The following is a 22,650-nucleotide window of genomic DNA, read 5'->3' on the forward strand; positions in this document are numbered from 1 at the left end:
ATTATAATCATAATATATCAGGGCTGTGTTACTATACCAGAACAAAGAAATGACATGTCTTTCAGTTGCACTCCTAGCTACAGTTCTTGCCTATCTTTGATTTTAGGTTCAACTTCTTAGAGATTTTGCATAAGTGAAAATGTTACTCTGTGCCCTCCAATCATATTTCATTTAATTATTATCTGTACCTCATAATTGTACTCTCTTCTCTGACTGCTGCTGTTTTTAAAGGTTTGGTAGAGTTTCACAACGGTCTCTGATTTTTAACATCTGCATTTTGTCAGCTTCAGTAAGGACAGTTGGAAGTATCCTGGACTTTGAATTTGTGTTAAAGTTGTCAGAATCATGACATTCTCTTCTTTGCTTGGTTGATTAGAGCATTTTGCAGGCATGTAGCTGTACTGAGACAGTAATATCATAGTCAACTGTCCTAACCTGTATAGTCTTTCAGAAATGTCTTTTCTCAAGTATTTCTGACTTCCTGTCATCTTACAATATGGAAGTGTCTTTGTTTAGATGTTGTTCAGGTATGTGCAAGGTGTCTTTATACAGCAGTCATTGAAGTTAACATTTTATGAGGTTTGCAGTTACTTGGTGTTCACTGAAATAAGTATCTTTGCAAAATATGGATTACTAAGAATTATCAAAGGGGGATATTAGTCATCAGCAAAACCATTGTCCTCTAATTGGGAGAAAACTGGATTAAAAAGTTACGGTCTATAGGCTAGTTTACAAAAAGTGTAAAGAAGCCAGTTTACAAAAATAAAGAAATTGACACTGAGATCAATTAATATGATTGATAAGAAAGGCCAAAGTCTGTGATGAGGAAGGCCTATGCTGTCACCAGCTATTACAATTAGGTGTATTTGAGGATGAAATTGTATTCTAAGAGAGCCATTAGCCAATTAGAAAAGCTGAAGAAAATGTAAGCATTTGATATTCTTAGAATAAGTTGATGTTCATTAAATACTGCTATATTCATAAGTAAACCAGCTGATAGTCGTATGTGGTTCTCTGAGGCATTTCCTGAGTGAACCTGAAGGTGTTGAACAGCTGGCACTGAAGTTGTGAGGTAGGAGTTGTACAAGTTGGTAAGGCACTTTCTGGAGTGGAAATGCTGGTCATATCTCTCAGTATGTTTCAGAACACTGAGAAATTATGTGATTTTAGCACAACTAAGGTTTCTTTCAGTGGTTTTAGGAGCTAGTTATAAACATAGTAATGGGTATTGGTAGAGCAGGAGGTTAAGCAAAGAAAACAACTGTTGCTCAGCATATATTTATAGAGGACCAATCTTGTGAAACTAACGTCTGGTTCTCTTGATAAGATTAAATACTTCACGTGGTAGGTGGTTGATATTGCAGACAGGCGTCACTGAAACTTTTTACTTGGCTCTTACGTGGCATTTGGATTATGGAACTAAAATGATAGATCAAGTGACAATATATGAAATGGTTTAAAACCCACTGGATAATGTGATTCAAGTGGTTGCCTATAAATAGTTGCAGTTACGTAACTGTGTGTGATGAGGGCTCCTCATCGTCAAAGTGTCAAAGTACGTTGGTGAAGAAGCTCTGGGAAACCTGCTCAGTGTCAGCTGTTGGGCATTTCCACTAATAAAGTGAAAGTCTGTGAAAATTGCTCATTATTTCTGTAGCTCCAGAAAATTGGGAAAACAATAGATGCTGAAGAATGGGTCATTAGGGCAGGATGGATGATTGGAAAAGTGGCAGCTTCCTGTTTGTTTACTTTATGTGGTATTTTATATCAGGCTTTAAAAGATTGAATAAGTGTATTAACTTTTAAAATAAAATAGTTATGTTTGATAAGTAAATTAAACATATGCAGCTATTAATATTAGCTGTTAGTTTGGGTATTTTTTCTGTAAAGGTTTGGAATAGTTCCTCTTGTATAATACAGAACAGATATTAGGGGTTGATCTGCATTCAGTATGTGGGGTTTAGGGAGAGCTTTTATTTTGAAAATATAGTAATCAATAATATAATTAGTAGTACACAGGAGGAGGGAAAACAGTTATGAAGTAATTATATGTTATATTTCATCAGTTTTGTGTATGTCTTGAAACGAAGTTGAGTTTCTCAGTGTATCTTTCATAAATATTCTCTGTAGGCCAAAAAAGATGTGGCTGTATGTAATTTAACTGGGAAAAATGAAAAGGGATTTTTTCGGTCTGTCATTGGTTTATTTCCAGTGCATCTTCCTCTGTCCTTTTTCTTTGTCGAGATCTGGTTGTTATAAACAGCAGTAAGTTACCTACGTGTGCAGGGAGCTTATTGCCTGCTTAGCTGCTGTTTAGTCTTAAAGCTGTCTCATAAATATTGTACTAAATGGTTCAAGCATCTGCTTCTAAAGCAGGGGTCTATTTCATAATTCACCTTATTTATGTTTGCTCTGAAACCCAAATATAAAACTGAAGACTTCCAATATGACTATGAGAGACAAAGCCTGGGCTGCTGCTGCCCGTGAATTAACTTATTTGCTCCACAGAACAGTTCATCTTGGCATAACTCTGGCGCTCCCACTCAAAGCTGCAGTGATTTTCCTCTTTGCTGGCTGCTGCTCTCATCCCCACATTCCTGCCTTTGTACCAGCAGGTGTCTTGTGACTCTGTCAGGGAGCCCGTGCAGGTTACCTTGTGTGTTTGGCTTCAATGTTACTTTCATGTTTACAGGTAAATAATAGTCACTTTCTGCAGCATCAATGGAAAAACAGCAGTTTGTCATTATTTATTTTTTTAAATATCCTGAGCAGATGGGAGGGGAAACTTCCTGTGTACAGAGAGGAAAGGAGGTGCTCGGCTGCTAAATATATCAATCATATATTCTGCATTAAAGTCTTTTAAAAATCATGTTTAAAACAGCAGCTCAGAAACTTACTTTGGTACTGGGTAAGAAGGCACAGCGTGGAAACAATTACTGATACATCTTATAAAATATATTCTTTTTAGTATGAGTACATGTTTGAGATGAGAGTTATGAAATGAAATAGGATTTTTGGTGTAGAAATCATTATTGTTGGATGAAAGACATCTAAGGAAACTAAAAATTACATTTTTTTTCTTGCAAATAATATTTAAAAACTGAACTAAATAAGCTGAAAACGAACTACAGTAGGAGTTTGAAAATATTTGGAAGATGCAACAATAAAAAGATTACTTAACTATAGTATTCATATTTTAAAATGGGCCTAGTAGTAGAGTTGTGCAGGGTTCTTGTTTTGTTTCTGAAGATTTGAACCTCGGGAGAGATGAGATCGTTGGCATCACTGAAGCCACAGTTTGGATTTAAATCACTGAAATTTATAGTGAAATTTACAGTCACAGTGGTCTTGAGGATAATGACCTGTATAATACTCAGAAAAGCAATTTTAGAGGCAGTTCAAAAAATGTGAGATTTTCCATAATGTTTCGTTACCTTTGTACATGTGATTCAGTAGGTTATGGCAAAGAAGAAAAATATTTTGAAGCTTATGCTATTTACCTTCAGGATTAAACAAGATAAACAGCTTAACAGTGTTCCCATTTGCACAAGTCACAGTATTTTTAAACCTGCTGCTTGTAATTCTGGGTTGTTTATCAGGGAATACAGTTAACCTAAATGTCTTTTGGAGGCTTGTTTCTGATACATCTCAGTATAATTCTGAAAATCAAAAATGTTTGATCCATAAGCCAAAAAATAGCTTTAAAATGTATTTAGTCAGAAGGTGGCCTTTGGTTATTAAGCATAGTCTTTTTTTTTTTTTTCCTCTTGTAGGCTGCATGGGAGAAACGACATAATGGTGTATAGTAATTAGTTTCTTCAGTAGTTATATGCCTTTCTTCTTGAATTGTGCAATTTTAGTATTTTAGAAGCAATACAAAGCTGATTATGAGTTCTGAAGATAGGGATTTGATATGCTTTGGTAGTCATCTTAGTTACTAATACTTAGTATTTTAAAATGTGTTTGAGTATGGTTTGTGTATAAAGTGTTCAGTGCTGTTAATTAAGTGTTCTGAGCCTTTTTTCTTTAAAGGGACTTTTTTTTTTTTTTAATTGCTCCTGTAGGTCTTACATAATAAGTTTTGGCTTCCTGGTAGTTGTGAATATTTCTGGTAGTGGAAGAGGTAGACAATAGTTGAAGGATTTAAGTCATTAGTTGGTTGTCGCTGTTTAAAGTTAATTTGGGCATGAATGGATAGCTAGTGATAATTTTCACCTCTAGCTGCATCTTAGTAAAATACCTATATTCTTCTTAATCATCTGTTTCTAGTAGTGGGTAGATAAAACCTGAAATTTTTTTCAGCAAATATTCACATCTAAAATATGAATTATGCCAGATTGACTGATTTGCATTGTGCCTTCTTTTTAAATGCGTGTCTCTGTAACCAGTAGAGAGAAATGGTTCAGAGGGTAATCCAAAGATTTTAATGCAGGGCCACCTCTCTTTCCACATTTACCTTGGAGGGAGCCCATGAGAACCATTGTTTTTGTAATGCGGCATTACAGTTTGAGTTGAATTAAGCGCTTATTTCCAAATCGTTTTTGTTGCATCAGTGAACTGAAGAGGTTTTCACACCTGTCTGCATTACAAAGTTGATGGTGAAGAAAGAAGAGAGAGACTGGCTGGGGGATGGAGCCAAGCATGTTCTTACTGGTGGGAAACTGTAAGATGTCTCCAGCATTGGTATGATCTCTTAAGTGCTTCAGGTACCTAAAGATGATCAGTGTCAACTCACACCCCCTTCCGCCTCCCCCACTTATGCATTTAGGTCTTTCACTATGTAAGCAGTAAAACATGCAGATTTTTCTTTATTCATCACTCCTGCTGGCAAGTGTTTAGCATTTCAAAATTCTAGTCATGTGAGTAGTAGTGATAGTATATTTTAATATTGAAATAGGTTCCCGAATGAACTGTGTTAATGCTATGTCTTCTGGCAATTTCAGAAACTAGGATTGCAAGAAGAAATAAAAATGATCTGGTTTTTTGTAGCAGGAGAACCTTGTTCTTTGAATATGTGTGCTCTGTGATAAAGTAAGACAAGTAAAGATTTGAGCATATCTTACACCTGCAGTTGATGTTCATTCTTGACTTTTAAATTATACTATACTGCATTAAGTTAATGGTAAATTTACATCTTCACATGATTGGATTGTCATATCTGCTTTTGGTAACTGGAATTGTATCTTAGTTCGGAGTTTGTTGTTTGTTTTGTGTTTTTACTTGAAAGATAGGGTGTGAAATTTTCTTCTGGTTAAATTTTGAGAATGATTTCCTTGGATTGTTTGAAATTATATGCCAAGTTCTATGCTAGTTTAGATAACTTGTTGAAGATATTTTAAAATGTAACTAACAGGTTTTGTGTAGTGACATTAGACATGAAAAGTAGTGCATCACTAGCTAAAAAAGTATGTAGGGATGGGTTATGTCAATTTTTTGTTGTTTAGTTTGAGGCTTCTTTAAGATACTTTAAGATCTTAAGGGTATATGTGCTGAGAATGCTTTGAAAATCAGCCTTATTGGAGTTGTCTGCAGAGACCTGTCAATAGAAATAATACCCTGACAATGTCTGAAAACCTAGTAGCATAGATGTTAGTAAATATTTCCAAGAAGAAACTACAAGAGAAGCAAAGACAGTGTACGTATAGAATACTGCTAAGCCACCTTTATACTAACAGAATGGCCTAGTTTTTCCTGTTTCTATGGTTAGATGTTATCTTGCTCTCAGTCTGTTTATACCAATGTAAATGAATCTAACCTGGATTATTTCATCTACATTAATGCTTTTATGTCTCAGTGTAGTTAATTGCATGGGGCCTCTTCAGTCATATCTCATACAGAATTAACATAATATGTAACCTCACTGTTTCCAGCCTGATCTAAAACACAGACTTGGAAAACAGCCCCGTTAACTGTCTTATATAGGGAATATTTCCTCTTACCTACATTTGATATGCAAGGCTTCCAATAGTAGGCTGTTAAAAAACCCACCACAAAGGTCTTTGTCACTGAAGGAGGAAAAAAGCCTGAAACGTCTGATAAAGCACAGGAAGCAAAATTGTTGACAGAGAAAATTCCTTTTCAGTATAGTCATTTTTATGAGAAGTGCCACTCCCCAAAGGTAATATATTTAACTGTTAGTGGATCCTCATGACATAATAGATTTTTTTTTTCCTCTTATAATCAAAGGTTTGAAAGGGATTAAGAAAACTACGTGGGTTAATTTTCTTCCAAATTTTTTTGTGATGTTTGGCTCTGTTACTTGTGCTATGTTCTAGACTATAAATGTTTGCCTCTCTGTGATGATAAGAGGCTTTGGAAAAATAACATGTTCTGTTTTGTGCAGAAGTGGGAGACATTTATGATGGTCTTCTTATTTAACTCCTGTCAAAGCTCCTTCTACAGTGTGCACAAACCTTGCTTTTTCTGCTAGGCAGTAATATTCCAGTTGGATTGACTTATCATGGTTCTGTGTCAGAAAGTCTAGGAAGCTTTTTGATTAAGCAGTCTGAAATACAGAAAAGCTGCACTGTTTTACAGCATAGAGATACCATCTTTATTTTTAATAATATCCCTTTGCCCGCTTCAGATGAGTAGCTCTGTTGTATTTTTGAACCAAACCTTAGGGTTAGCAGTGGTTTTATTGGGTAGCAGAGGGGACAGAAGGTGTCAGAAATGGGGGAAGGAGTGCTTAACCAGGATCAAAAGAGAACTTTTCAGGTAGGGCATGATGTTCCGTGCACTCATCCAGAATCGGGTATTACTGGAGTGTGTTCACCCAGGTTTTCCTTACTCTTTTCTGGGTTTGGATACATATGTTGCACAGAAATTTATTTACTTAAATAAATCCATGAGATGAGCCATACAAATTTGTACTGTTATAATAAAGATGGAAACTTGTACCTTCTAATGAGGGGAAAGCTATGTGTGAAAACAGTACAAGATTGTCCTGCAGAATTACTTAATTCCGTGTCATTTGGAAGTGCTACTTAGGGACAGTCTAGCTATTACATTGAAGGGGGTTTTATCTTGAATTTTGCTTTTTAAATGGTGTTCTATCTAAATGTTAATTTCAAACCAAGTAAAAGGAGGAAATATGATTTATATTAAATGTTTATTAAATTAATAGAATAGAGAAAGGCAGATGGATAGAAAGACATTCTCACCTTGTAGAAGCAGAAAGTATTTAACATTATAGTAGGCATTAGTAGGCCTTTGTATGTTTCACATAAGGAGTCTGAAAGTAACTCCAGTAAATGTGGATTTTGGATTTTGGACTATTGAAAATCCTATTTATGATGTATTTGGAAGTGTCCTTACTTGAAAGGTGCAATGACAGTTTCAGGTATTTTCTTAGTGAAACTTTCATGCATATTGAGAGGAGGAGGCTTAAAGTTGCAATTTTATGCCTAGGTGAAATTTTTATATAGCAAATGAGATGTAAAGAAAGGCAACCACATATTCTTCACACATGCAAGAGCATGTTCTGTCAGCAGTTTCTGCAGTTACTTTTGTTGCACACTTCATGATTAGTTAATGTGTGTTGGGCATGTTATAAATGCATGTCTGGCATATCAGAATATGATTTATACTGTGTAAATCGTAAATACTTCATTCAGTATTTTTGCTGCTCATTACCCAGAATTGTCTAGCAGCACTTGAGAGAGTAAATGAATTCTCCTAAGGCCTAAATGCTGTCATCAGCAATATCTCCATGTTTACATTCTCAGCTGCATGGACCACTTTTTGAAATTACCTGCTGTGCGAATAAAGAATATTAAAGTCATTGTCACACTAAAGTAGAAGTTTAATGCAAGCACTAAATAAATTTAAAATACTGTTCTTTTCTGAAAGAAACTGATGTCTCAAATTTAGATATCCAGTCTCAAAACAGCAGTATTAACCATCTAATTGGGTTAAAGAGAAAGTTGCTTTTAAACAGCTTTTGGTCATTAGCAAAATCAATTCTTTATTTTAAAGGGGGGAAGTGAACTTTCTTTGTATGAAATGTTGAACAATGCTAAAATTAACGTCATCTGTACCATGTTTAACAAAATGCTGCACCTTAATTTAGTATCGTTTAAGAGAATAGCAATATCTTCTAGATGATTTTATTTATACAGTCAGATCGACAAAAATAATCTGAATTAAAATCCAAGTTTGAGTCTTTTTCACAAGAGGTTGTGTCTCTCCAGGAGTACAGGTATCTGGGAGTGGTATTCCTGTCCTGGAGGGTATGAGACTGACTGGGTCAGGGCATGGTGGGGACCAGGCTCTTTATAGCCTGGCTGTGCCATGGAGAGTGATGTGGCTACCATGGCTTCCCTTCTGTCATCTCATTTAACTCTCAAATAACTCATAACATGAGCTATTTGCTGCAGAGCTCTTTCCTGTATATGCTCATTGACTTAAGCACTAATGTGTCAGACTGCTGTTCATCACACCTATACATTCCAAAAATGGCACATTTTCAATTTGTCCTCCAAGATGCTCTGCAGAGTGCATGCAGTATTCTACAAAACAAGGGGAAATCCTTAGGTGTTTTAGTTGACTTGGTGATTAAATTAGGTAATTCTCACAGAGGATACTTTGACTCTGGTCATAAATGAAGTGAAAACCTGTTCATTACAAGCCTTATTAATAAAAACATTTATTCTACCTTTACACCTCATGCATAATCTCATCTTGTTTTAATAAATGTCAGCTAGTGTTGTACATAATTAAACTGTTTGAACCATTTCTCAATTATCATAATAAATTGTGAAATAAACTATGTCAATACTTTAAGTCATATCCAGAAAAGCTGGGTTTTGGGCCTATTGTGCCGTCTTAAGGAAATACATTCAATAAGAATTTTTGGTGGTGGTTTGTAAAACATGCATTGTGCGAGAAATCAAGCTTCAGAAGTACATTGAGCTGTAGATAGAGTAATACTGGTTTGATAGTAACAGACTCTGATCCCTATTCTTGCTTTTGTTTTATTGTGAAGTACCAGGGGTTCAGCATGGTATTTACAACTGGACTTGTCTGTTCACCTGAGAATGGAAAGTTTTGCTTTAGGTGTCTTGCCAGTGTCTGTGACAGGCAGTGTCTGTTTCAATTCTTTGCCACCTCTTAACTGTAAAGAAAATATAGTAATATTTATTTCAAAGGGCTGATACAAGCTATTTCAAGTGTTTATAAATCCTCAGGTTTGGCTTACAAAATTTTTTTGTTCTCTGCATATGCCAGCTGCAGCAGGATGCCACACATGTAGCTTAGTTACTAATCTTTGGATTCGGGGGTTTTATCTCAAAAGTCTTCTACCAAATGAAGGTTTACTACTGCTTTTTGATATTTTACATCATCTTTCTGGGGTACTCATGAGCCTTTATAAGGTTAATTTTCTTTATATTGGAATTTCTAATAAAGTAAAATTATTTCCTGCTTGTCTTTTGTACTTGTTTATAACTTTGTCATCTTTCAGTAATAAGCAAGAGTTAGTCTAGTGTGGAAGTAAGCAATATACCTGGTTTGTGTTGTTCTGTTGTAATAGATTTCCACAGCATGTATACGGTATGTGTAGCAAGAATAGGCTTGAGAGTTGGTTCCAACTTTACTTTGTAAATCAGATCTGAATATTTAAAATTCAAATTTAATGATAAATACATATTTCAAAAGCAAATTAATGGTACTTGTGTTAACCCTGTAGAGGGGAGATTCTTTGATAGAATTATAGAGTTTTTCATTTTAAAGTGGTTAGAGTGATAAAGAAGTGTGGAAGGTGGATGTGGGGGAAAGGGCAGCTCATATAGATCAGTCAGTCTTATTCCTAGGGCATTGTGGCTCTGTGTGTGGCACTGACTTGTGAACCCTGCTGGGTTTTTTTTCTGTGGATATTTAATTTGAGACAAGTAGCTAATTTTAATTTTTTGTTAAATCCAAAGCTTAAAGCTTTTTCTAGTAGGTTATCAGGTAGTTGTATGTTTAGTTACTTTACTTTGGAAGTTAACTATGTGACTTTTTAAATTGTTCCTTGTTGAAGGGGGAAGTTGCTCTTCAGGCATAGCTTTATCAGCTGCAGTATAAATGTATCTGCATGAGTGCTGTCCTCTACATGCATCAGAGATCTGCAAGCTGCATGTAATTAGGTTTGCAGGCTCAGTATTTTTTCCTAGTCTCTCATACTTAGTGAAGTTCTTCAAGCTTGCTGCAGGTACAGATTAATTCTCAGGAGGGTAATTGATCTATACCTACAGAATTTGTTGTATATGGGAGTCATACTGTCTTTGTTCCAAGGACCTGATTAAAGTTCATCATGGAAGCATATAATGGGGAATTAGGTGGTGAGAAAAGAGGTCCCTCTATGCTTGCTTTGTTTCAGATTTACTTTGGTAATGTTTGACTGTCTTTGCTTTTATGCTGTCAAAATTTCATTATTTGGATCTTTCCCAATGTTTTTATTCAAGTGATAGGAAACAGAAGGGAAGGAACTAATTGGGTTGAGTCTAGGAAACATGCTCTGAATACACGTACAGCATTTGTGCTTTCTTATCCAGATTTCCAGCATGTGAGATGTGTGATGGCAGAGGCATCATAGGGAGTCCAAAATGTATTTTCATCCCTACTGCCACTAAAGCAAAGTGTGTGTATTTCTCCTTGGTGAGGTTCTCTCAAATTCTTCTTTATGAAGAGGATCTTGTCTTGTTAGTTCATGAGTAATGGCTACCTCCTACTATCTCTTTTGTCAGCAGAGGGTGGGATTTCCTCCTACACACAGGGAAAAAAGAAAATTAGAAAGTGATAGAAGCTAAAATCAAAGTAAATGTGAGAACAAATAGGCCAGATTAATCACTGATTCTGGAAGACGGCAGTTTTTTCTTTAGGTGAGAAAATCACTCTCTTCTTGGTAGTGCTATCTTCAGGGGGCCAGGCAACACTTCTGTTGCTGGGCAGAGGGTACGTGCATGTATTGATGTTACACATTTGATTAAGGCATAATGGAAAACTACCTGCAGTTCTGAAGCACCTGATACCTTGGTTGCTTCATTGCAAGAGGCTAAGGCACTTAAAAACTTAGTAAAATCCTAAACTGTGAAAGCTTATAATTCTATTTGTGCCTCAGCATAATTGCGAGGGCAGTATAGGTGGCAACAATTTAAACAAAAGCACGAGGGGAAATAGTTTGTGGTGGATTGTATATATTTTTCATTGTTTTCTGTGTACTGCAGTCACTGCAGCAGTGATACCTGAGCTGGCCATGGAGTAATTGGTTATGCACATTGCTACTGGAAGAAGCCTTTCATTGGAAGTGGTTGCAGAAGATATTATAAAACTTTCTATGAAGTCTTAAAAGCCGCCTCCCTCCATGACTTGAAGTATTTTATTCCCTGCAGGTTAAAAACCTTTCACTTTTCAATGTTCCATTTAACTTCAGCATTTTGAGACTGGAGTCAATGGGTTTTTTCAACAATTAGTCTGTTTCATGATCTGTGACAGTAAGTGGTCAGTTTATTTCCCCCTCACCCCAACTATTTGTTATACGTTTTGACATACAGTCTAAATACACAGTAAAAATAGTCCATGTCACGCTGAAGTTGAGATGTTTGCTGAGGCTGTGCAAAACAAGGGCTTGTTTTAAAACTGTGTATTTTGTTAGATTGTCAGAGCCTGCTATCATATTACAAGTTTTCAAATCTAAAATGAAAGTATTCCACTGTCAGTCCTGAAATATGCAGTATCAAAATGTTACATGAGGAGAAATATTGGACAATCCTTTTGATACACCTTTCTCTCCACTGTTGTTACACTAGTAGGGTTTTTTTCTTGTGGGGGCAGACATCTTAAAACATCCTTATTAGGGAACTGTATGAGCTTAAGTGGTCACGATCTCCATTTGAATCATTGCTGAGAGTTATGTTAGAAAACAGTGTGGCATTGCTGACACTTTATTCTACTGAATGAGAAAATTGCTTACAACTTCTTGCCTGTAAACCAAGCCTTTTTTTTATTGTCTTCCGCCTCCCCCCCAGTCTGGAAAGCCAAGTAATTGGTTTTCAGGAAGCCACTTCTGCGTTTTTCTTCATTTATTTGTTAGCTTGTTATTTTGTTTTTCTCTAGACAACAGTGTCCACAAGCATAATGAGTTTTAGCTTTAGTTGACTTTGATATTGGCAGTCTAATGGCAAGATTTAGATGTAAGTTTATATAGAAAAGACAAAAAATACCAAAAATTGAGAGGGAAGAAAAAGTACTCCTTTTTGTCTTGTTTTTGGGGTATTTTTTTGGGGTTTTTTTTGTTTTGTTTGTTTTTTTGTTGTTGTTGGGGTTTTTTTGTTGTTTTTTTGTTTTGTTTTGGGTTTTTTTGGGAGGGGGTTTTGTATTTATTTAGATTCAGAAAACTCATATTTTTAAGGTTAAGGTGAAATATTAACACATTTCTGTTGATTTTCCTGTCTATATGATAATTATTGATTCTTGGGAATGAAGACTTGGGCTGAACTAATTTTGTTAGCTGATAAATTGATTCAATATTTCAGATTTGCTAAGTTACAATTTGTTAGATTTGCAAGTTGCATATTTTCACCAGAAAAACTAAATCAAATGTGATTTTTATTTTTCAAAAAAATTTGATTGTGTATATCTTTGCTAGGATCTCTGTTAATTTCTTCAGCTCTTTTTTACAATAACTTACCTGACTCAAGTTTGGGAACTTCAGAAAAATTATATGATTTCTTACATGTTTCCTATGTATCATGAAAAGGGTAAGATTTCCTACGTAATTCGCTTAGCATCTCTCAACGTTAAAAATAGATCTGTGAAATTCTTCCCATTTTTTGGCAAGTTTTCATTTGTAATTGTGCTATTTTGGTTACTTTTATTTCTAATAAAAATTTATAGCTGATATTTAAACAAACTAGGCTAGCATGAAAGTGGGAATTTTTAAAATCAAAGCTAAAAGTGGGAAAAAAGGCTAAAAATATTTGTCAAGATTTAAGCAGTAACGAGAGAGTAGTCAATTTCTGACGCTTTCGGTAAGAGCCTGTCACAGATTAGTATTTTGTTCTTTTTATTTCAAATCTTCATTGTAGCTTTGCTTATTTGACTACATCTATTTCTTTATATCCAGAAAGGTTACCTTCCTTGGTTCAGGAGAACTTAATCCCTCGCCTATCTGGTGCAATCAGAAATAAGCTTTGACACACAAGGAAGAGTAAGCTAAACAGCAGAAATGCATATTAAAGTACTCTTACATAAGGAGGGTATTTTTAAATGATGCTGGCTTAGTGGTATGGATTTTTTAAAGGCACTCATGGTACTGTAAACACATGCAGTTAAAAAACAAGACTGTCTTAAGCATGAGAATTTTTCTGTAGAGATCATGGAGGGCTGAGAGACTAAATCCATTGTCAGTCTTCTTCATTTTACTTGAAAGGTTGGAGGGTTATTCACTGGGGTTTTTTGTTGTAGTTGTTACTTCACAGCCAGATTCAACTTGCACACAAGTTTCAAGAGCCTTCACAATTTCCTTTTTTGATGCTTTTATTAAAATATAAAAAAAAAAAAGGAGAGACAAAGATGAAGACACAAAAAAACTTTGCTACCTCTAAGGTATACTCTAGATTCTGAAAATACTTTTCTGAGTGGTGTCCATCATAATGGAATCCAGATCAAACTAGGAGCACCTGTAAAAAGCATTTATTTTCTTCCTTTGTTATAACAGCAAGATGTGAACTTCAGCTGTGTCCTTAGGCTGCATCCAAAGGAGTGTGGCCAGCAGGACAAGGAAGGGGATTCTGCCTCTGCTGTGCTCTGGTGAGACTTCCCCTGCAGTGTTGCATCCAGCTCTAGGGTCCCAGCACAGGAAGGACACGGAGCTGTTGGAGGGAGTCCAGAGGAGGGACACCAAGCTGATCAAAGGGATGGGGCAGCTCTCCTGCGAGGAAAGGCTGAGAGAATTGGGATTGTTCAGCCTGGAAAAGAGGTTCTAAGGTGACCTGATTGCAGCCTTCCAGTACCTGAAGGGAGACATCAGGAAAGATGGAGAGATGTTTCCAAGGGCATGTAGTGACAGGTCAAGGGGGAATGGATTAAAATTGATAATAGTTTTAGATGAGATATGGGGATGAAAGTCTTTACTGTGGGGAGGGGTAGTTACTGGAACAGCTTGCCCAGAGCAGCTGTGAATGCCTCATTCCTAGAAGCGTTCAAAGTCAGGCTGGATGGGGCTTTGAGCAGCCTGGTCTAGTGAAAGGTATCCATTCCTGTGGCAGAGGAGTTGGAACTAGATAATTTTTAAGGTCTCTTCCAATCCAAACAATTGTAAGATTCATAGAATCATAGAATTGCTTGTTCTGTAGTTCTGAATATGTCTTTAATATTTGTCAATCCTATTAAAAAATAATAATAGATTATATAATGGGGGAAAAGACGGGAAAACTGGATTCTAAAAGGACATTCATATTTTATGCTTTGATGTTGGACAAGTAGCTGAATTTGTAGCTAGGTAAGCAATCCTGAAAATTGTCAGGAAAATGAGTATGTTTTTGTAGTGTTGAGTTATTGACCACTTTATACTGTTCTTTGTTTGATTTTGGTCTATTTTGAATGTGTTTCATGTTGCAGTTCCTGGAAAACTTTGATCCTAGCATTGGATCCCAATTTGTTTACTGGATGACTTAAATGATCCCTGCAGGGAACTGAAGATTGATACATACATTTATCCAGAGCAAATCCTTCTTTGAAGATTAGTTTATGGATACGTTGTTTACATTATTTTCTTTCCAGAAGTACTGTTTTGGTGGCATACATTTCAACAGTGGGCATCTAAGTACAGTGAATTTACAATTTTTTTCATACTAATATTTTTCTTGTTAAATTTATCCATTTGTGGCAAAATGGTGCAACTGTCCACTTCCAGGGATCAAGTAGTTGGTTAATGTGTCTATACTGCTACATATTTTTTCTATCTATTGTTTAGCCATACCTACTCTTATCTATTAGGATCAAATACTGCAAATGTTTCAAGTAACTGTACCTTCAGTAATAATGCATTTATGTCCAAGTAGTCTTGTTCCTTTGCTGAAGTTAAAATAGTTTTATAGAATGTGAAGCATTGTGAAAGTAAACAAAAAAATCATCAGTGATGGCCATACAGCCCTTTACTGAGTGTATTACCTTTCATAGTCAAGAAGAATCAATCTTGATTCCAAAAAATGAATTCCAGTATGTATACTTAAGCAGTGTGCTGTTGTACAACTGTTAGTGTATTCATATGTATATAATATTTTATGGAGTCAAACAAAAATTCCTTGCTGGTTGGTATCTTATTGTATCCGAAATTTTAGTTGTAGTTGCTTCAAAACCAGTTATAAATATGCATTGGGACAAGACTGAAATTATGGAAAATATCAAATGTTCCTTTCAAATTGGCTGAGTCATATTTGTCTCAGCTTTTCTCTTTTTGTTATTTTAAATTGAAGGAACTGTTTTGCAGCATACAAGACAATTAGAAATAATAACATACTTCAGTATTTTTACTTTGAGTAGTTTCTACTCCATGAAATTTAAGTTTGCCATCTAAACTAAAGGACTGGACAACAGATGGCAGAGTAATGTCTGGCTAGTGATCTACTTCATAGTTAAAAAGAGTGCATTAATTTTACAAGCAAGGAAGTCTAGTTTTAAAAACAGACTAGAAGAATTAATTTTTCAGAGCAAACTGTTTAAGAGCAAAATAATACATGATATTAAAACTGAGTAACTTTCAAGTGCTATGCCTTTGCTTTAAAATATATCTGAATTACCAAAACCAGTAGATTTATTTGCAGTACACATGGAAAATTTTACCTAGACAATGTAAGTAAGAGGTTTGCATACTTCTGTGCTTCTTACTCTGTGTAAGATTAGATTTTGGTTTTGTGCTGGCATCGTTATAAATCACAGCTCTGTCTTTTGCTCTTTCTGAAAAAGAACAAAATTGTTGTTGGTTTACCTGCAGGAGATGAGTTACAATTTTGTTAAAAAACCATTTTGAATATTACCTTATTTCTGAATAAAACAAGATTCCTCTTTGGGTTTTTAAGACTTTTGATAAATCTTTTTAGACTTTATTCTTTACTTCAATTTCCCAAGGCCTGACTTCTTGTTTCATCACATTTTGGGCTTTCCACCATTTTTGAGGATGGAATAAATGAAGACCATACCAAACTGGAGCTTGCTTAATATATTTGTGTCTCTGAGGAATGAGATCAGTTTCTGTGGTATCAGTAATCATCATTCCTTTGACTAAATGTTCAAATTATTTTTAGGAGATAATAACACTGCATTGACTTAAGGCTTCCTGTGCACAGTAAAGAAAACTAGAGATCTTTGAAGGACTGGAAATCTTGTGCGCCATTCCCTTTTATAGATTAAAACCTGACATAGGCACTTTAGGGTTCACTGATTAGATGAGGCAAACCATTAACATATTTTTCAATAGCATGAAGATATATTTTCACTTTTATTCTCTCTTGCATTATTTTTATAAGAAGGCTTCACAACTACAAACTAGCCTAGACTTTGTCCTTAAGTCTTTTGTGCCCTTCTTAGGAGTGATTTCTGAAGGAACAACCTCTTGAGGCTGGACACTTCATAGAGCTCTGACTCATTTTGTAAAGTTAAATAAAAAGCAAAAACTATGACACTGTTAGAGTAAAGAGGAAAATGGTTTCTTGACTGAACAATGCTTGTTCCTATGCAAGACAAAGGCTTAGTTTCAAGATGGTCTTGGTTCTTAAGCTTAGAAGTGATTATTGAACTTTTTTTTTTTTCTTAAAAACACTTGAGAAATGGGAAAGTAAAGATTTAGAAAACAGAATTTCATATTTTACAATAAAATTTCATGACCTGATGGAAACGTTTGAAAAGTTCCATTTGCAAATGAAATTTAAAGCAAGGCTTTTAGTCTGACGTGGTTTAGGTTTGTCTGATGGTTCTCAGGGAAGTTGATGGGAATTTTAATGACTTCAGTGGGAGAGTAATTAAGTCAACAATAGAAATAAAAAAGAGGAAAAAATTTTACTCGGTGGCAGAGAAGATTTTTTAAAACAACATACAAAATAAGAATGTGAACCCATAAGTGGACTTCTTGCAAATCCTTGTTTTTTTGATGTGTGAAATAAGGCTGCTTAGGGAGCCATAGGGTTTTGTGGTTTCTGTTTTACTCTGGAAAGCTGTCAGTACAGCTCTCTCTTTGTGGGCTCCTGTACCTCAGCTGCCAGCTGCACCTCCAGCAATAGTGGATTTGTTCATTACTCTCCCTGCAGGATCACCCATCGGTGCAAACTTGATCCAGATCAAGTGTAAGCAAATAATAACACTTCTGTTGACTTGATCAGAGCATGCAACAATGCTGCTTTTCAGCTTTGTGGTGGCTGTAGTAGCACAGTTGATCCTCTGTTCACCGTAGGTTTGAAACGGAGTTACGCTTGGAGTGTTTTGAACAAATTCATACAGAAAAGCTGGAAAACTCTAGTGCTATGCATCATGTGAATGTGTGGGCTTTTGATCTAGTAATTAAGCAGCCTAATACCCAGTTTACTGTCTTGAAATGTAGATCAGATCTTTGTCATTTTATGTCTTTATTGGTGAGAGAACTTGTTGCATACAGCTTACTCTAGTTCTTTCTCGCACTGCTTTTTGATACCTTATGAGGCTTCTCTCCACTTTCTCCTCACTTATCATTTCAGTCTGCATCTGTCTGTCGTTCATTGCCCGCTGCAGTTCCTTGCTCAAACTTCATTCTCCAGTGCTATAGTTGCTTTACCATGGAAGCATCAATATATGTTAAGCTTTAGAACTTGTTTTATTGCAGTTTTCTTAATTGTAGATTCCAGAGTAACTTTCCTAAAAATAAAAATTTGTGTGTACTGCTTCACAGTCTTTTTTAGTAAATGTTTAAATATTGGTATGATACTAACAATGAAAGTAGGTGATTCTTTTTTTCTTTTCCCTAAGACTGCATAGTGATAGGACATAATTTCTCTTCAGTAGCTTATATGCTGTGGTGGAATTGAAGATTGATAAACTGAAAAGACAATTGAAGTAGTTTATATATAAATTATAATGTGGACTGCAAAAAAGTACAGGTTGAGCTGTTAAGGTGGATGTCACAATGAGGTTAAGATTGTGTTGAGAACATTATAATCTGTGCAGTTCTTTTATGTTTACTTGGTTGCTTGCAACCTTCAAAGATTTTTGTTTGAGATTTTGCTCGGTTTCTTTTGTTTGGTTGGTTTCAGTAACAGTATACCAAGATTTTATTTTTTTTTATGTATATATATAATTATTTCTCGGAATTTTTTTTTTTTAGCAAGCCCTGTTTAATTTAGCAAATCTGGTCTTGTTTTTTGGGAATCATCTTCACTTTCATTAACTAGAGTATATTTTGTATTTTTTGTATCAAGCAAAGGTGATTATGCTTCTGCTGCAATTCATCGGACAGAAGGAACTTCATGCCTGCCACATGTGCTGCCATTATCAAATTTCTCCTACTGCTCTTTTCTTAATAAAACTAATGAATTCAGAAGGGAAATACTTCATAACCACATAACTATTTGTGTCTATTTTATCTTTATTCATGGTAAATAGCTTCATTTTGGACCCTATTTCCAACAGTAGCGGTAGCTAAGTTGTGAAGGTCCAAAGCTCTCTTGATTTTCTAGGATCATAGAATGGTTTGGGTTGGATGGGACCTTAAGGATCATCTAGTTCCAGCCCATGTGCCATGGGAAGGAACACCTTCTACTAGACCAGATTGCTCAAGGCCCTGTCCCACCTGGCCTTGAACGCTTCCAGAGGTGGTCCACAATTTCTCTGGACGACCACTGCCTCACCACCCTTAAAGAATTTCTTTGGACTGTTTAATCTAAATCTACCCTTCTTCAGCTATAAGGTCATTCTCCCTTGTCCTATCAATACACGCCACTGTTAAAAGTCACTTTCCAGCTCTCTTGTAGGTCACTTTTATGTACTGGAAGGCAGTAGACAGAAAATTCAGTTTATTTCCCTGTAGCATGGTTGCTATGACCCAGCCTTCCCTAAAACCACTCTTTCTTTGTAACTAGCAAGGTTTGCTTACTGTTAGTAAATACAAGCGTGAAATTTCCTAATTGTGCATGTATATTTTGTTTCTCTGTGAAACAGACCTATAGTTTTCTTCAGTAAACAGTTGTAGTGCCTCTACTAATGGAAGCCTCTGCCTTTTTGGTTTACCATTCAGCTGATGAGAAGTTTCATTCTCAAGTCTTGTTACAAAAATGTATTAAAAATATAGAGTCCAGGGAGATAAAAAATTAAGACTCACTCACAACAGTGCTGGCAGATTTTTATTCTTAAGTTTTCATCAGAATGTAAGAGTGAAATAATTGCATAATTAGAATCTTAAAGGCTTGGGCATTTTTAGTTAAGAAACCTTCTTTAAGAGCAAGTGTAGTTAGTTTTTCTTAATTAAAACACATAGATTGCTTTATTTACTTTAAAGATAGATGTGGTTATTAGGTGTTGTGCTGAAACTGTATTTAAGATGCACAACTTAAATTTCACTGTGGTAGCACCTGATTATTTTATGCTTTACTAACGAGACAGATGGCTGGTTCTTCTGAAGGTCTTGTCTTCTGTTAAATAGTAATGTAGACTAATTTTAAAGAGAGTAAAACTATAAATCTGAATTACAAGTACTACAAGTGAAAAGTAGAAGCTTCTTGGGCTGTTTGATTTCAAGATCATGGATCCTAGTTACCAAAAGGAAATAAACTGCAGTGGGAAGATTTCTGGGTACTCTTCAGCATGCTTTGGTATGTTGAAAGGCAGCATACCTGGGTGGTAATGCAAATACAAGCATTCCCTTAGAATGCATGTAATATTATTTTAAAGAATATTTTGGCAAAAGGATACTGTTTTCCAAGGCTGGTGAACTGTGTAATTCAAGATCAGCTCAAGTACTGGACATAGAAATAGTCGTTTGGTGAAAGAGTAGCATGTTCCAAACTTTTAAAGCAGCAGGCCCTCTGTTATATCAGTCAAAACATGATCTTTTACTCTATGAGATGACAGATGACATTAGTTGGACTTTGTATATTGAGAGTAAGTACTATATATTTAAGGGTTGAATACAGGGGGAAAAACCAACCAAGGTGTTCCAAAAGAGGCTAAGGAACAAAGAATCAAGTAGATTAAAAAAAAATAAAATTACTAAAGTAACATCTGTTGCTCTTACACATCTGTTGCTCTTGCCTTATTAGATTTGAATGTTAGTGCCGCTGTAGCGTGGATTGTCTTTGTGTCTCTTCTTCCCAGCATATAGATTGCAGAAAGAAAAAGCATTATGGGAACAAAATTGCTGAAAGAATGTAGTAGGAGAGAGAGGAAGGAATTGACCATCTCTGTCATTGTAGAATGGTAGTGGTCCAAATTGTCCTTGATCCTGTTGTGATAGGATAATGGATAATGGTTTTAAACTAAAAGAATTCAGATTTAGAATTGGATTAGATTATTAAATTCAGATTAGAATTTCAGAATCTTTTAAAGTAAAAGATTCAGACTGGATAAAAGAAAGAAATTTTTTGTGCTGAGAGTGGTCAAACACTGGAGCAGTTTGCCTGGGAGGTGGTAGATGCTCCATCCCTGGAAATGCACCGTCAGGTTGGTCAGGGCTCTGAGCAGCTTGGTCCAGTTGAAAACATCTCTCTTTATTGCAGGGATGTTAGCCTGGGTGACCTTTGCGGGTCTCTTCCAACCCGAGCCATTCTGTGATTCTTGCTCAACTGGACTAGTTTGAGAGTTATGCCATCTGGTGACATTATAATAACAGGGTTCTTTTTCCCTCCTGTAGAGTTTTACAGCAAAACTGCTCCAGTACTTCTCCAAGTGAAACATTTATTTTCAGTACTGATTTTTATTAGAGTATAAAATTATATGATACTGAAGTAAGATTCTGTAGGGAATTTTAGTCTATGTATTAAAATCTAGAGATTTTAAATTCAAAAATTTAAATTCACCTTTTTATAAAACATTTTCTGTTGGTGAGACAAATCTTAGAGTTTGGAAGCTTTATCCAGATCATTGACAGTAATAGCAGTATCAGCCTCTGCAACGCAATTAACACCCAGAATGGAAAGTAGTTTGCTATGCAAGGGTTTGGCTCACTGTTTGGCCTTGCCAGGATGAGACTCTGTAAGCATTAGGCTCTAACAGCAGAAGAATGATAGTGTTTATAGTTTGGAAGAAATTATTTTGAACATGAATATAAAATTTCACTGCTTTCTTCTGCCTGAGAAACAAAAGAGGGCAAATGTATCTGCCTAGCACAAATATATATTTGGAATATATATATTTGGATATACAGTATTCTGTATATCCTGTTTGATTATTTGACTGTTTCTTAACAGAAATTTTGTAGTAAAATATACATCTGTCCTTACTCTGCCTTTAAAATGTAGCTTACAGGAGGATCCTACGGAATTTCTGCTTTTGTTGATGGTATCAGTTGCTTGCCTGGCATTAGTTGCAGCTATTTTACCTTTTTATAATTATATTAAATTTGAAGACTACATGTCCTTCAGGTTGTGTTTCCTAACTATTCTGGTCAGGTTTAAGGTTATTGACTGGCATTAATACTTGTTACTTTCCAAGGTTTCCTATGTACTAATGCTGTTTTACTGGTCTGACATTTACTTGCAGATACACAATTTTCTATTTTAGTGGTTGCTGTTTGTCTCCTTTACTGAGTCAAGGTGGAAGTATTGTCACTGACTCAGTTCTGTATAACCTTTTGTTGTTTCTTAATCTTCCTCTGGTCTCTGTTCAAGGTCCAGAAGCCTTGCTTGGATCCCTTCAGGTAGGGAATTGTTTATACTGAAAGGAGGTAATGTGAAGTTTGAGCAAGCGTCCTTTGATGTGCTGGACTGTTTGCTCAGTCTGGGAGGGGAGTGGCCTCTCAAGCTGATTAACTGGAGTCGCCCAGATTACGTACTGGTAATTTCATTGTTCTGCTTAGTTTCAGAATCTGGGAACCTTTTTCTGGACAGCCTCAGTTACTTGGAGGAAGAGGAATATGCAAGATTGTGTGTAAAAGACATGCAGGGAAGAATGATCTGCTCTGGCAAAGAAAAGGAACATCAAGTGATACCAAGAGATCTTTAATCTTAATATCTGTTAGTCTGCATGTAGAGTTCTTGTTCTTTAGCCAACAGTGACAGTTCTGACAGCTTGATGTATGGCAGTCTCATTTTTTTGTATGTTTAAATTAAGTCATACCTTTTTTTTTTTCTTTTCCTTGGCTTCTTGAATCCCGAAAAATATCTGTTGTGAGGCTGTCACCTGTTGTAACTTAATTTGGGAGCAGTATGTTGGTGCAGGAGCAAGACAGAAGAGTCTGCATGTGGTTATTGTGGTGGGAGTCACAGTGGCCAGAACTTGTTGCAGAGGAAGAAGGCACTTCTGCTTTACTTTATTTCCTATCCATTTGTTCTTTTCCCCTGTCATCTTCCCTTAACAGCATTTGCTGCTGTCCTTTATTTTGTTCACAGATTGCTTTTATTTCAGATCCCAGGTTTTGTTTAGCTAAGCTAAATAGGCTTTAGGCAAAACTGCAGTTTTTCAGGCTATTTTTCTGGTACACCACCGTTCTAT

The 22,650-nt window shown here is 35.8% G+C and overlaps 1 protein-coding gene across 4 annotated transcripts in view; it reads left to right on the plus strand.

Moving 5' to 3' along the window:
- CDK17 (cyclin dependent kinase 17) overlaps positions 1-22,650 on the plus strand; it is an 88,761-nt gene that overhangs the window by 4,580 nt on the left and 61,531 nt on the right. Inside the window, exon 1 of one of the 4 annotated variants that reach the window (XM_041474418.1) lies at positions 4,614-4,683. The exons of the other annotated variants lie outside the window; for them this stretch is intronic. The gene's annotated coding sequence lies outside the window, so the exon portion shown is untranslated. Of the gene's footprint in view, positions 1-4,613; positions 4,684-22,650 lie in introns of those variants that run through there. 4 annotated transcript variants of the gene reach the window in all.

The sequence above is a fragment of the Pyrgilauda ruficollis genome, unplaced genomic scaffold (assembly GCF_017590135.1).
Source record: "Pyrgilauda ruficollis isolate IOZ18807 unplaced genomic scaffold, ASM1759013v1 scaffold32, whole genome shotgun sequence".
In the NCBI taxonomy this organism is placed as follows: Eukaryota; Metazoa; Chordata; class Aves; order Passeriformes; family Passeridae; genus Pyrgilauda; species Pyrgilauda ruficollis.